Below are 14,552 nucleotides of genomic sequence, written 5' to 3'. Positions count from 1 at the left end.
AGCAAACCTGTTTGTTTTGGCTTGTGGAAGCTATGCAAAGAGAATCCATTGGGTTCCACACAGTTCTACTCACGACCCCTTTCCAACTCAAGTAGTTTCCATCTATGAATATCTTTTGTCTCCTGGTGTCAAGCCAGTTTCCACCCTGCACACTCTTAACCTCTCTTCCATTACTGTTCACCCTCGTTATTTGTTTCTGACATAGATCCTTAACCAAAGGGGGAGAGAGAGAGAGAGAGAGAGAGAGAGAGAGAGTGTACCACTTACAGCACATCTTTCAATATCACAGCAATAACCTAGTAAAAGGACTCCATCAAATTAGCTAAGCATGACCTCCCCTTCCTGAATCCATGCTATCTGTCCTTAGTGAAACTGCATTTTTCCAGGTGTTCTCCCACCACATCCCTTAAAATAGCTTCCAAGTGTTTCTCATCCCAACAGCAGATGTTAAACACACTGGCCTAGAGTTTCCTGATTTGTCTCTTGACCCCTTTAAAAATAATAGGTGTTTTGTCTGTCACTTCGCAGTCCTCAGGAATCTCTCCTGAAAGAGCTATAGAAAAGTTTTTAAAGGTTCCTCAAATCCCTTGCTCATTCCCTTTAAACATTTCTGGATGCATCTTACTATTACCAGTCCTGGCTGATGTAATTCAAAACAGGTAAAGGTTTCCTTGTGTAAGCAGTACACATTTTAACAACTGCCTAAACACTTCTTCTGTCTCCATGGAGATGATGGGCCAAATTCTGTGCTGGTATACATTGGTTCATTTCTATTAACTTTAATGGTGCTGCACCAGTTTACACCAGCAGAAAATTTGGCACATTGGTCTTTATTTTTTAAAAGAAAGAAAGGAAGGAACGCATATGCAACAATTGATGGTAGAATAACACTAAAACTTTGGCTTAGACCCACAAACCCCAGGCAACTCAAGTAGCTGTTAAATCTGATAGTCTCTTTAAGGGGAACTCAAAACAGTGAGTCCTCTTGCGTGCGCTTTGTGAACTGCAATATCTAACACCACATATACTGGCTTTTGAGGTTTAGAGGTAGATCCTTTACACTTTGGGCCTGATCTTCCTCTCACTTACACATCTTTCATACCAGTGTAACCAACGACTTGGCGTGAAGTTACTCCTGCTTGACACTGGTGCGTGGGAATGGAGAATCAGGCCCTGTATACTAATGAGTCTCTGTGTGTGGCTTTCTAATATTTGTTAGATAACGTTAAGGGTTTTCTTGTTAGTTTCCTTTCATCTGCATGATAGCTAGAGTGACAGTATGTGATTCCAATTAGAAATTTCTTTAGCATGTCCACTCCAAGTGATGGACATACTGTGAAGCCATACCTATCATCTGACAATTAGACCTACTTCTCTTTTCCAAGTACTAATATAGATATAGATGTTAAGTAGGACTGGTCCAAGCAATGAGCTCACAGGGAGTCTACTTGTTATGCCCCTCCATCAGGACTTGCTGACATGCACTTGAAGCTCTCTAAATGCAGAACTCTAGGTGGAGGTTCCAGTATAACTTGCATGTTAGCCAAGATAGTGACCATCACATAATCACTTAAGTACTCCCATTGACTTCAAACTTAAAATTAAACAACACATGGTTAAGTGCTTTGCTGAACTGGTCCAGAATGAGCAACCAATTTGACCTTGACCTCACTTCCTTCATGGGTGAGCCACACTCACATATACTACAGCTCATGTAAAACATGAGCAAATCCAGTGCACCGCACTATGCCCTTAACCCCCACCACACACACTTCGCTCAGCTGTGATCAGAACATAGCATCTTTTCTGGTGGAACATACATTCTTTCTGGGATGATTGGACATAAATGGTACTTTTATTGTCAAATGGGTACTGGGCAGATTGGGCCTTTGCAGTGCACTCTCTGAAGGTGGGTTGTAAATGAAGATACACGATCATTAACAGCCTTTGCTTAGTCGCCACATATTTACTGTGCAAGGGGCAGAGGAAAATAACCTCATTTACTATATGCCACCCTCATTCTGAAGTCACCATTGATTTAAAAACCACAGGGGGAAGTAATTAAATGTAATAGGTAGCGTGGCTTCTAAATGATGATAGAATTATCTTTTCAACTCTATCCATACAGGAAGTTACAGCAAAATTAAAAAAAGAAGTTGCTCTTTCCCATCAGGCACATAATAAATAAAATATTAGACTGACATAAATGTTTCCCCAAACACATGGCATTTTATATGACTGTATTTATATGTTATGCTTTTAGGGTCCTACTCAGGAAAGCAATTAAGCACATGCTTCACTTTAATTAGTCATATGGGACTTAAGTACATGCTTAAAATTAAGCATGTGCTTAAGTGCTTTGCTGAATAGGACTGAATGATGAATTGGGACTTTAGAGTCTGAATCTGCATGGTACTGAACAACTTCTGAATATGCTAAACACCCTTATGTCCCCCACAGAACAAAAGGAGATGAGTGTGCACCCCCAGCACTACTCAGCACCTTTCATGATTGATCCCTTAATATTTGTTTTGTGACAAATGCACACACTATAGCACCCATGCCATCCTTGCTAAGTAAGGTCTACCACTGTCATGTGGACATTTCTCTCCGTGTTAGGCAGAGATCAGCCATTCTTCCTGTCTCACAATAATTATTACCCCCTTTAAATCAGTTTGACTAATGTACATAAATCCCCCCCCCCTTCTCATTCATGCTCGCAGACAGGTTAACAGATGTTTTTGACATCCACGTTGAAACTGTAAACGACTAGATGGATTAAACTTGGAACTCTTGAGAAACATAGGAGGCATGACATTTGAAAAGAGCTGTCTTATTGTGTTCCTGCACTAATACAGTCCCAATGTAGTTAATTAAATTGCTTGACTATAGGCCAGCTTGCTCTGAGAAATACAGAAGATGGGGGAAGGGGAACTGTTGGAATTTCATGAATGTGGAGAACCACACAGTTGGGTTTTGTTTTGTTTTTTTACTTCCTAGATTGTCTCTTTGGAAATTTATGATTAAATAGAAACAGCTATTAAATAGGATATCAGTCTGTAACTAATGCTGGGAGGAGGTTAACTTTTTTAACTTAAGTATCTTTCCTTTAGAGCTATCAGCATCAGAATGAAATGAAGAGCCCTGCCATTATCCTTCATTTTTTAAAAGGATAACCAGTGTAAGCAAAAAAAGTAACTCCCTTCTGATTGATGATTCCCTGAAGAAGGTTGAATTTGTCCTGTGTCCTGGTGACTTCTGCTGAGCTATCAATTTTCAGCTTAAAATCAGAACTTTAGCTTTCCATGGATAATTTCAGGTGAATCTTCTAGTTATGGACCTTCCTTTTATTCATTGCTATTCAATCCTCTCTATTTGTAGGAAGATTATGATATATCTTAAAATATTTAATGCAGTTGGTAGAAGCAATTAGAGGAATATTGCACAATTATTATTTGTATTATCGTAGCGCATGGAGGCCCCTAATTAAATCAGGGCAGCATTGTGATAGGTGCTGTATAAACACATAGTAAGACAAAATCCCTGCCCCAAAGAATTTACACTCCAAATAGATAAGACAGATAAAGGGTGAGAGGGGAAAGAAGTACAAAGAAGTGACAGACTTGTCCAGTGTCACACAGAAGATTGGGGCAGAACCAGAATTAGAGTCCAGGTCTCCGAATCCCCATCCAGTACCTTAATACTAGATCACACCCAATAAATCAGTCACATTTTCTTTTTAAGACTAAAATTTGTAAGTGAATTTTATCCTATTGAAAGGTGCTGGATGGACAGCCCGAAAGAATGAAGTCACAGGTTGGGTACAGCATAGAAAAACAGCAGGGTAATTTTCCTCGTGTTTCCCTATTAATTTGTGTCAACCATAATACATAGGGACCACCTCTAGGTGCAGGAGGATTGTCTCAGCAGCAAAGTAAAGAATGGACTATCTGTAACAGGACTAACTAGTGCTCATTTTGGCAGTAGTTGTTGTTTGTGAATCCCTGTGACAACGAAACTCATTTCACACACAGCACTGGACAGCTATTGAATGACAGCAACATTCAGTCACTACTGAGCTGTACTGGATATAAGTCAGTCATTCTTTTGCTATTATTTCCAGCTGGATCCCATTAAAATGGGATACTGCCCTTTCAAATGGGTGGCATGGCTGTAATTTTCAATGCAAGAAAAAAAATTGCAATATATAAGAATGACAGTACTCCTCCACACCACCTTCAGCCCACTTCACAAGTGCCTTTACTTCCAAATTAAAATAATAATTAAAAAAAAGTGATTTTGCATCAAGAAAGTCCTGAAACATTTTCCTCTGTGGCAGGTTAATTTGAGATGTCTGACCCACTTTTCTCACCTGGAAGATATCTGATTAGCTCAGAACAAGTTCAATTTCAGAAAGGAGAAATTGCTGTCATCTCTCTGCAATTTCAATAAATTACTAACATTTTGAAAAAAATACAAAAAGCTATATTTAAGCAGTGCTTTGCAAAAGTTTACTGGAAGAATTATGTTTTGTACATTGTATATCAGAGGATATGGGTCTTTAATTTTCATTTGGACTAAAAGTGTTCTTCTAGATAATTATGAGAGTTATAAATATAAGCAGAGGATAGAATTTCATATACAGAGATTTCTGGGGTGTCTATTGCAGTGTTCTTTAAAATCAAATATGATACAACTTTAAGTGGCCAATTTATTATCCTTTAGATGTGTATATTTTGCATACATCACAGTTGCTCGAAGTGGAAAGCAAAAAAAATTTTTAAATTCTTGCAAGCCTCACTGATTAGAATTAGAAAAGGAAAAGCATAAAGGAGCACTAAAATAGTAATGAAGTAAAAATAAGTCTTGTAATTTTCAGATTATAGTTTTTTTCTACTTCATTACTCTTTTAGTGTTCCTTTATCCTTTTTCTTTTGATGTTAACTAGATCATGGTCAGAAACAGATTATCTTTTCCAATGAAGAAAATTGTGAACAAACTTCATAAGCGCGACAGAGTTCTGTCCATTTCAATAATTTTAAAGGACTTCCACATTAGTGGTGCATTAAATAAATGCACTCTGTTCCTCTGAAAATTAGTGCATATTTTCAGTTCATAAAACTATTATTATTCTACATTGCTATGGAGCTCAAAAAGGATCACTCAGTAGCCATCAACAACTATGATGGCTGAACTAAAGTCACAGCATACATTAAGTGCTTGGCATAACAGTGTGAAAAGAAAGCTTTTTGTTTATTATCTTTTGTAGCCCTTTGACCACCTAAATTATGGGTACTCTGACGTCCCTATAACAGCTTCTAACTGAAATTAATTCAAATATAAAACAGATGGTTTCAACAATAATGCATGTTATTCTTATTTTTTGTACACCTAGGAGCTCCAGTTTTGGATCGGGACCCCATTGTGTTAGGTGCTGTACAAACACAGAACAAAAAAGGTCCCTGCCCCAAAGAGCTTCCTATTTCCCATGTATTAACAAATCAATATTCACAAGGCCCTGATGGAGGAGTTACACGTTGTTACCCCCTTTTCCAGATTTGGGAACTGAGGCAGAGAAGGGGCGAGCTTTTAAAGTGACTTCTCATTTTGAATGCCCAACTTTAGACACTTAATATTTGAATTTTATTGGTGCTGAGTATCCACAGCTTCCTTTGATTTCAGCTGGCGTTATTCGGTCTTACCCAAGTCATATGTTAAAAATAACCCAGGAAGCTGCAAACTGCGTTCATAGGGAACTGGCTATGAAACAATGCACCTTTTCCCAAGTGAAATTGCTCAGTTCTTGATCAAACTATAAAACCCTCAGAAGAAACAAAAGTGTTTCCTAAAATCCCTCTGAATGGCAGGAGTGATCCACCTACATCTGTGCTATTGATTTTAAACTGTTCAGTGAGATTTTGTCTAGCTTTAAAACAGCATGAAGCCCTATGTTCTAGGATGCACATTATTTATTTCCCAGACCATTAATGCAAATCACCTTTATTTAAGAATCAGATTTATTTTTAAAGTGAATTCAGTTCTCAGGAAGTTGTGGAATTGACATCACTAAAGGATGAAGTGCCTAGTGTCTATGGACAATGGAACAATGTGTGCATATGGCAAGGTCTCCCTGCACCACCCTGGGAGTGAGCCACACACTAGGTCTCTAGGTCTTAGAGGAAAGTTCTGATTCCTAGACACACTCATTACATACAGGTTGCTCCTGGTTAAAATATTGCAGCCACTATCAATCAGGGTGAAATTTGAACCAGCACTGACCTAATGGTGAAATGTTCCATTGCCCAGTATCCTTTTCTTGAGTCAGGCAGAGACAGACATGGAAAGAAACGAAGTCTGACACCTTATCAACCAGTGGGAAAGTACCTCTAGTCAAAACCCATAGCGTATTTTTTCATTGAAAAGTCCATGCAGAGGGCAGGAAGCTCTGCAAAGGAAACTCCATTCAATGACAGAGTTTACAGGCAGTTGGTGTTCCAGTTCATGGGGCAACTGGTTAGATGAAAGCATCCCGCTGACTAACTACAGCCTGGTGTCCAAAAGCTTTCCTGTATCAAGAGCTTAATGAGTAAAGCAATCAATACAAAAAAGCTTCTTTTCTTTACTAAGTGGGAACTGAATCTTTCACTTGTGTGTGAACAGGTCCCTACTCCAGAGTAACTAATAGGCAACATGGATATTTATGACCCAACACAATCTTTCTGACATGCCCATGAATTAAGGATAATTGGTTAATCCCAGTTTATTTACTGCCACGGACTCTTTCTGGTGATGACAAGTATGATGTTTTGGTGTTGTAGACCGCCAGATGGACTGGCACAGGCTTTGACATCTGAATTGCTTTGGGAACTTTATTCCCAGCCATAGGGTTAAACTCAGATTTTGTGGTGCTAACAGATTCCCTTTGGCTATTAGTTAAGAAGGAAATGAAGGCAGTGTCTCTCACTACGTGGACATTCACGTAGTACAATGGGTCCACAATGGGTCCACCATCTCAAATGGGGCCACTGAGCACTACAATAGTACAAATAATTTAATAACTATAGAGAAGCATGTATCAGCTATTACACACATTACCATGGTTTTTAAACCACTTCCTTGTAAGAGTATGACACTGGCTACAAATTATACTCAAAACAGATCTGCAATACAGGCAGAAAAACTGCTTTTGCAATGGCAGATTATCCCCTCACCAACACAAATACACATGCACAGCAGGAAAACTGTCAACGACAGGAGCTGTATTTTGTGATGGGAGCAAGAGTTATATTTTTACTGATTTATCAGGCACTAACTGTCTTGAAAACCAGTAATGACTTCCCACGGAGGTCATCCCAGACACTGTTTATCAATCTATTTTTGAATTAATAGCATTAATAAATAGGCTGCTGCAATGTTTAGTGAGAGAAACATAAAACACATTATAGAACCCTAACATTCCAACTTCAATTCCACTAGATGGCTTACAAAAAAAAATGAGAGGCAGGTATTCCCAAGAGGAAAATATTGACTACATAATATACGGAAAGAGATACATGGATATATCTGAATAGTTTGTGAGCTCTGCATTTCCTTGAATAATTACATTTCTACCTTTTAGGCTTATTTATCTTTATATACATACAATGATCTTCAAGTCTACCTTTTTATCTTCTTATCTCTCTCTTTGTCCATCTATCATATAGGAAAGATTTATATAACATTAGAAACACTGAACCTGTGAAAAAGGAGTTGCCATAGTAACCCAGTATTTCTACTTTGTATAACCACAAAGTGAAGATGCAGAGTGAACAGCAGGGTAAGCATATCAAGTCAACTTCAAAGTTGCCCTCCATTCTTATTAAGATGTTTTACAATAATTAATCAAAATTCCGTACCACTACTGGGCAAATACATTCCATGTGATTTTTAAGAACTAAATAAACCTCATGGTGGATCATTAGGAAGTGCCTTAGGCCAACTGCAGAAATACAGATTTATACTAGTTTGATCTCTGGCATTCAAGAGTAACTATCTTGAGAGATATCCCCATCACACACCCATGAAGAAATGAAGACAGACATCAGGTCATTGCTCACAGGAGCTAATTTTTACAGTTGAAGAGCCTCAATGGTTAGATTTTTTTTTTAATGTCTATCATAAAGCCTCCTACCCAAAGATAAACTACAGCTGCATTTCTCAAACTTTTGAAAGCAGAGTCTCCCTCTAAATGACATTGAAAATAATCGTGCCCCCCTGCTATGCAGCTACATGTTAAAGCCTACTCATTTTAGTGTATACATCATCCACACCTCCCCTATCTTCCCTCGTTTTTAATCACTCCTTATCAATTTGATTTAGGGTCCACTCCTGCAAACACTACAGCTCTTGCCTCACTTTATTCATATGATTAGTCTTATTGACTTTACTAAGGGGACTACTCCTGTGAGTAAAGTTAGACATCTACTTAAAAATTTGCAGGACACGGGCTTACATGTTCAGTATCAAGGGTCAGAGAATTGTCTGTTATTTCTCTGTAAAGAAATTTAGAAACATTTTTTTCTTATAATGTCATTTTCTTGTTCACATTAGAAGAATTACAGGAGGCAGTATGGTGTGGTGGATAGGGCTAATACAACAGGACCAAACAGGCATCCTTCCTGCATCACATGCTTGACATTGCTTTTATCTTTTCCCATTATGGCATATTTTCCATACACTTGAAACCCTTCCTGATGGCCATCACTACCTAGTTCACACATCCTCATATCACTCCAGTGGAATGCAAGAGTGGCCCCTTCAACATTCTGGACTTGTCTTAAACTCCCTTCCAAGTGAAATCTCTAACTCATTTTTTATTATTAGTGAATGCTGAATTTCCTGTGGAGCTTGTAGTGTAGAAACACAATCTGTTTCACAATATTAAAAACATATTTTCCAATCAGAATTGGGTAGGGAGAGGGGAAGGGACTTGGAAATATATGCTGTCCAGTGAAGACAGCTGAGCTTCAGAACTTCACAGTGGAGGGAATAAGACAATCCAGACAATACTGCGCCTGCCAGTTTAGGAAGAGAGGCCCAATGAGAAATACCACAGGTTGCTATATTTTGAGATCCATGTATGAAAAGACCTAACTATAAATGCTAAGTATTGCTAATAAAGGGTATGATTTTTTTTTATAACTTAAAAAATGCACTGAAATCAAGGAAGTTGCAGTGGTGTAAAATCAGGCCCAGAGTTACTCCAGTTTTGCACTGGAGTTACTTGGAGCACCATGAGACTCGGTAAAATGCAATGTAATCATAATCCTTAGTGTAAGTGAAGTTTCCTAAGAAGATTTAGCATGTGAAAGTGTTAATGCTAATTTAGTTCACATCACATTGATTTCTTTCCTCTCTTTTTCTACTGCATTGTACTCAGGACATATTCCACCTCTTGCTGTTCAGACTAAGCTCAAAACAGCTTTCTCCTAGCCTCATAATCACTCCATTTCCTTCCCTTACTAAATTCATGCTGTGTGCAAAATTGTAGGTCTACCAAGTCTCACTCATTTAAAGTAAGATTTACTCCTTTTGGCTTGTAGACCGCCTGTCCTAAAGCAGGAAGATTTAGAACGTGTTTCATAAAATATTTCAACTCTGAGTTCAGTTTTAGCTCGTTCCTTTTTCTTTTTTTATTTTAATGGAATTTCTTATACACTGTGGAATTGGCACCTTTGTGCTGAAACCAGCTGACTCAACATGCTATCCCACTATGCTCAGCTCTATACATGCTAACAATAAATATCCTTCAGGTTTGTTCCTTGATAGCTTGAACAACACGGGAAAGCCAGCATTTCTTTTAATGGGCATTGCTGACTCCCTCAGTATCCCGAGTTTGTTCTGTACCATAATTCCCATCTGATCTATTATTATTACACACATTTCCAGACTGCCCATTACTATAGTACCACGGCACTCTGAATACCTGATAGAAGATGAAAGCATACTTTTGCATCAACCTTAACAAATCCTGTATATTTTGGCAAAGTCTATTAAAATAAATGTCTAATGTAAGGGACAAGCAGGTGTACTCTATTGGAAACTAATTTTAAAAAATAAGCTGGTATTTAAAAGAAAAATAGTTCACAAGACACAAAACAAAGTAATATAAGGGGCTCTTAGAGCATCTGGTCTACCTCAATGGACCAAAAAGCTCCTCATGAGATTAAGAAATTGAAATAGAAGGGGTTCTACCTTACAGACATATCAATAGATTTAATTACTTAATATTTATAAAGCTCTCTAAACATGTCAAGAGTTATATATATACACTATTATTATTATTATTATTATTACTATTATACTTATGAAAGGCAACTGCAGTAGCAATTCAATAATTTGGATGAATGATTGTGAGGTCCGTTGCAAATGACTGGATGTTACAAATTAATGAGTGTGCAAACAAATATAACAAAAGATGCAAGGGAAATGCAGCCCAATAGGGAGCTTTTCATTCATTTCAACAACTGCAGTCTAATTATTTGTGCTAAAACTTCATCACATGCCAGTGAGCTGCAGTATATTTTGCATAACTAAAGAAGTCTTAATAACATGAGGCCTCAATACAGCTAAAAGTGGGTAGAGACCAATGAGAGGTAGGGGGATGCAGATTACAGCATCAATGGATTAGCCCAATTCTGTTGTATATTTTGTTTAAATGCTGGGGGGGGGGGGAGGGTTGGTGGGTTCCAATTATCAAAGTGAGCTCTCTCTGCTTTTCTGCGGAACAAGGGCGAAATAAAAATCCACAACACATGGCAGCATTTTCCATCTGCAATAACTGCACACTGGACTATGTTACATGATGTATGCAAGAGAGATTTCCAGTTAAGTAGCAAGGTTTAGCACAGTTCCTATTGGCTATACCAGTGTGAAATGCATTAATACACACTGCCTGGTGGACACCAGGTTCCCATTCCAGATTCTGGCATATGTGTCACCTTTACAGCCAGCTCAAGCATGGAAGTTAAGGATTTAAAATCCTCTTTTATCAAGCAGAGTTGATGGCTTTTTGTAGCTGGGTGCTTACCCCGCTCCTGCCCTGAAAGGCTTAAAATTAGGGTTACCATACGTCCTCTTTTTCCCGGACATGTCCGGCTTTTCAGCACTCAAACCCCCGTCCGGGGGGAATTGCCAAAAAACCGAACATGTCTGGGAAAATGGCGGCTCTGCTCCTCCCCTGACTCTTCGGCTCTGTTTAAGAGCCGAGCTGCCCGAGCGCTATGGGCTTCAGGCAGCCCCCTTGCCTCCGGACCCCAGCCACCGGCCGGGCACTTCCCCTCCCGGGCTCCGGCGGTGCAGGGTCCGGAGGCAAGGGGGCTGCCCGAAGCCGGTAGCGCTGGGGCAGCTCGGCTCTTAAACAGAGCCGAAGAGTCAGGGGAGGAGCAGAGCCTCCAGTTGCGGCGGCTCTGCTCCTCCCCGACTCTTCGGCTCTGTTTAAGAGCCGAGCACTACCGGCTTCGGGCAGCCCCCATACCTCCGGACCCTGCGCTGCCGGAGCCCGAGAGGGGAAATGCCCGGCCGGGGGTGCAGGGTCCGGAGGCATGGGGGCTGCCCGAAGCCGGTAGCGCTCGGGCAGCCCGGCTCTTAAACAGAGCCGAAGAGTCAGGGGAGGAGCAGAGCCTCCAGCCGCAGCTGCTCTGCTCCTCCTCTGACTCTTCGGCTCTGTTTAAGAGCGAGGCATGGGGGCTGCCCGAAGCTGGTAGCGCTCGGGCAGCCCGGCTCTTAAACAGAGCCGAAGAGTCAGGGGAGGAGCAGAGCCTCCGTGGCTCTGCTCCTCCCCTGACTCTTCGGCTCTGTTTAAGAGCCGGGCATGGGGGCTGCTCATAAACAGAGCCGGGCTGCCCGAGCGCTACCGGCTTCGGGCAGCCCCCATGCCTCCAGAGCCCGGGAGGGGAAGTGCCCGGCTGGGGGCGCAGGGTCTGGAGGCAAGGAGGCTGCCCGAAGCCCAAGCGCTACCGGCTTCACGGTTTGCCGGGCAGCCTCCAGACCCTGCGCCCCCGGCTGGGCGCTTCCCATCCCGGGCTCCAGCTGCACTGGGGAAGCGTCGGCCGGGGGCACAGGGTCTGCCCGGCAAACCGTGAAGCCGGTAGCGCTCGGGCAGCCCTTTCCCCGTGGCTGGGAGTGGGAGGGAGGAGGGGGCGGAGTTAGGGCGGGGAAGGGGTGGAGTTGGGGGGGCTGGGGGGGGAAATGGGCAGGGCCAGGGCCCGTGGAGGATCCTCTTTTTTTTATTTAATAGATATGGTAACCCTACTTAAAACAGTCCTGGGGGAAGGTTGTGGCTGGGAGCTGCTAAGCTGGGCCATGCCCCAATCAGGCCACAGCTGGCCTGTATATAAAGTCTGGGAGCCAGGCTTCAGTCTCCTCTCTGCCTTCAGAGAGAGAAGGGCCTGGCTGCAGGGTGCTTGAGACAGGGTACTTGAGTGGAGCAGGGCTGGGGAAAGGCTGGGGAGCTCCAGCCTGGAAAACCCCAGGCTGCAGCCTAGCATTGGGCCAAAGGTACTGGGGGTTGCAAAGGGCAGCCCAGAGGTAGGCCAAGGCAGCAGGTCCAAACCCAACCTTGCCTGTAATGAGTGGCTGATACTGCAGTCTGCCCCAGGGAGCAAGGGCTAGATAATGACTGACAGTAGCCTGATACTGAGGCGAGGCGAGGTGGGGTTAGTGGGTGGGGGTTCCCCTGGGAGGGGAGACCCAGCGTGTGTGGGGACTGCCTGGGGGCAGCACCCAGGGCAAGGGGCACCGGGGTCCTGGGAGGGACACGGGAGCGTAGGAGGACGAGGCGGATCACCGGCCTGCAGAGGGTGGTCCGGAGGCTGCATTGAGCTGATTCCCTGAGACGACCAGCAGGAGGTGCTGCAGGGGTGAGTCTGACCTTACACTTTTCCATTTGGGACAGCAAATTCCTGTCTTTCAACTGGAAGAAATGCGCTCCTACTCCTGATGGTTGTACATATGTAGCCACATTGGATGAGGGACAATGGGTATAAAGGGTAAAATAGTGGCTTCAGAATAACAGTTGAAATTGGCTAAACCTAAAATCAAGACTGAGGTCCATTTAATGATTGCTATCAGAGTAATCTAGATCATGTTTATAATTTCACATCGAGACTCAGAGCTCACAGTTTAAATGCATGAGGTTTAACTCAAAGATGCACAGCCACACAACTGGAAACTCAAGGAAGGAATATCTGCAATATCAGCAGTAACCAAGAAGTTGCCAAGCTCTTGCACACCTCCGTGAACCATACAGAAAACAAGTCACCTGAACTCCATAGCCATTATGAATCTGGGCAATGATTTTCTTTACATCCAGTTCTCACTTCATTTCATTTCAGTGGTGAATTTCCCCTTTAAAGCAATCAAATTTGGCTTCCCTTCTCAGTCATCTCTTTCACACCCCACTTCCCACCCATCCTTATCCTCTTTTCAAAACATTAGGACAATAAGCTTTCAGTATGTTCCTCTGAATCCCACAGTGCTGTGATATTAATTCTGGATTATGGTTACCTTCATACATAATTCAAAGGGAATGGAATGCAGAGAAGATAAGCCATAGGCCCTTGCATGAAAACATCCACAAGAGAAGATTCTTCTGCACTAGTTGGGAGGAGAACAATCCCAAAGGAGATCATGATCAAGTCAAATTTGGCCTATAGATAAAATTCAAGCTCTTATATTTAAAAAACAAAAACAAAAAAACAACCAATAGCAATGTTTCAAATCACAGCCTTATTCTGCTACCAGGAAGAGGAGCTTCTCCTTTACTTCAAGTGATAAGTGCTCATGGCTTTACACCTAAAGAAAGTGAGTGCTAGTCCTGCCGCTGCCATTAAGTGCCTATAGTATGTATAGTGACCGCTATGAAGTTGATAGAATTATAGGAACATGTCAGGCAGATTATTCTACAATGGATTTAAACAAATATACTGCATCCTTGAAAATAAAATATATTTTCACATATATTAAAAAGACAAAATATTTTGAAAAGTGAATTGATTGCTTGTGAGCTTTCACGGCATTTATTTTGGTTTAATCACTTCTGAATCACTGCCTGGAATATTACACACACAATTTAATATTCTGCAATAAGAATACAGGTTGAGCACCTTTACACCTCTGCAATGGCAGCAGAAATAAATTAAGCATTAGGGGATGGAATGGAATGAACAAATATGTCTAATTCTTGACCATGAACCAAATAAAAGGGTGAAGCTATTAAAGAAATAAACCAACAATGCAAGAAGGTGACAGGGATCCTAATGTATTTGTTAATGAACAATGGGCTGTGAGACCTTAAGGAGCTTTCCTCCTGTCTATTAGGAAAGGGATGGACAGTTGCCTTTATCCACTTCCACCTCCTGGAACGCAGGGTGCGGGCTTTCTGTGGCCTCAAGGACATGAGGAAGGGGTGAGAATGGGAAGAGCAAAACCCCACACCAAACCCTACGGAAAGTTAATACAGCCAGGTGCTGAATTACAGGGGAGTTCAAGATCTGTGAGTTCCCTTGCAGCAA

The 14,552-nt window shown here is 41.6% G+C and overlaps 1 protein-coding gene across 2 annotated transcripts in view; it reads right to left on the bottom strand.

Moving 5' to 3' along the window:
- Positions 1-14,552, bottom strand: part of KALRN (kalirin RhoGEF kinase) — a 721,955-nt gene that overhangs the window by 582,842 nt on the left and 124,561 nt on the right. The window lies entirely within an intron of this gene.

The sequence above is a fragment of the Chrysemys picta genome, chromosome 11 (genome assembly GCF_011386835.1).
Source record: "Chrysemys picta bellii isolate R12L10 chromosome 11, ASM1138683v2, whole genome shotgun sequence".
Lineage (NCBI taxonomy): Eukaryota > Metazoa > Chordata > Testudines > Emydidae > Chrysemys > Chrysemys picta.
The sequence above is the reverse complement of the archived record's forward strand: the minus strand, read 5'-3'. Positions and strand labels throughout refer to the sequence as shown.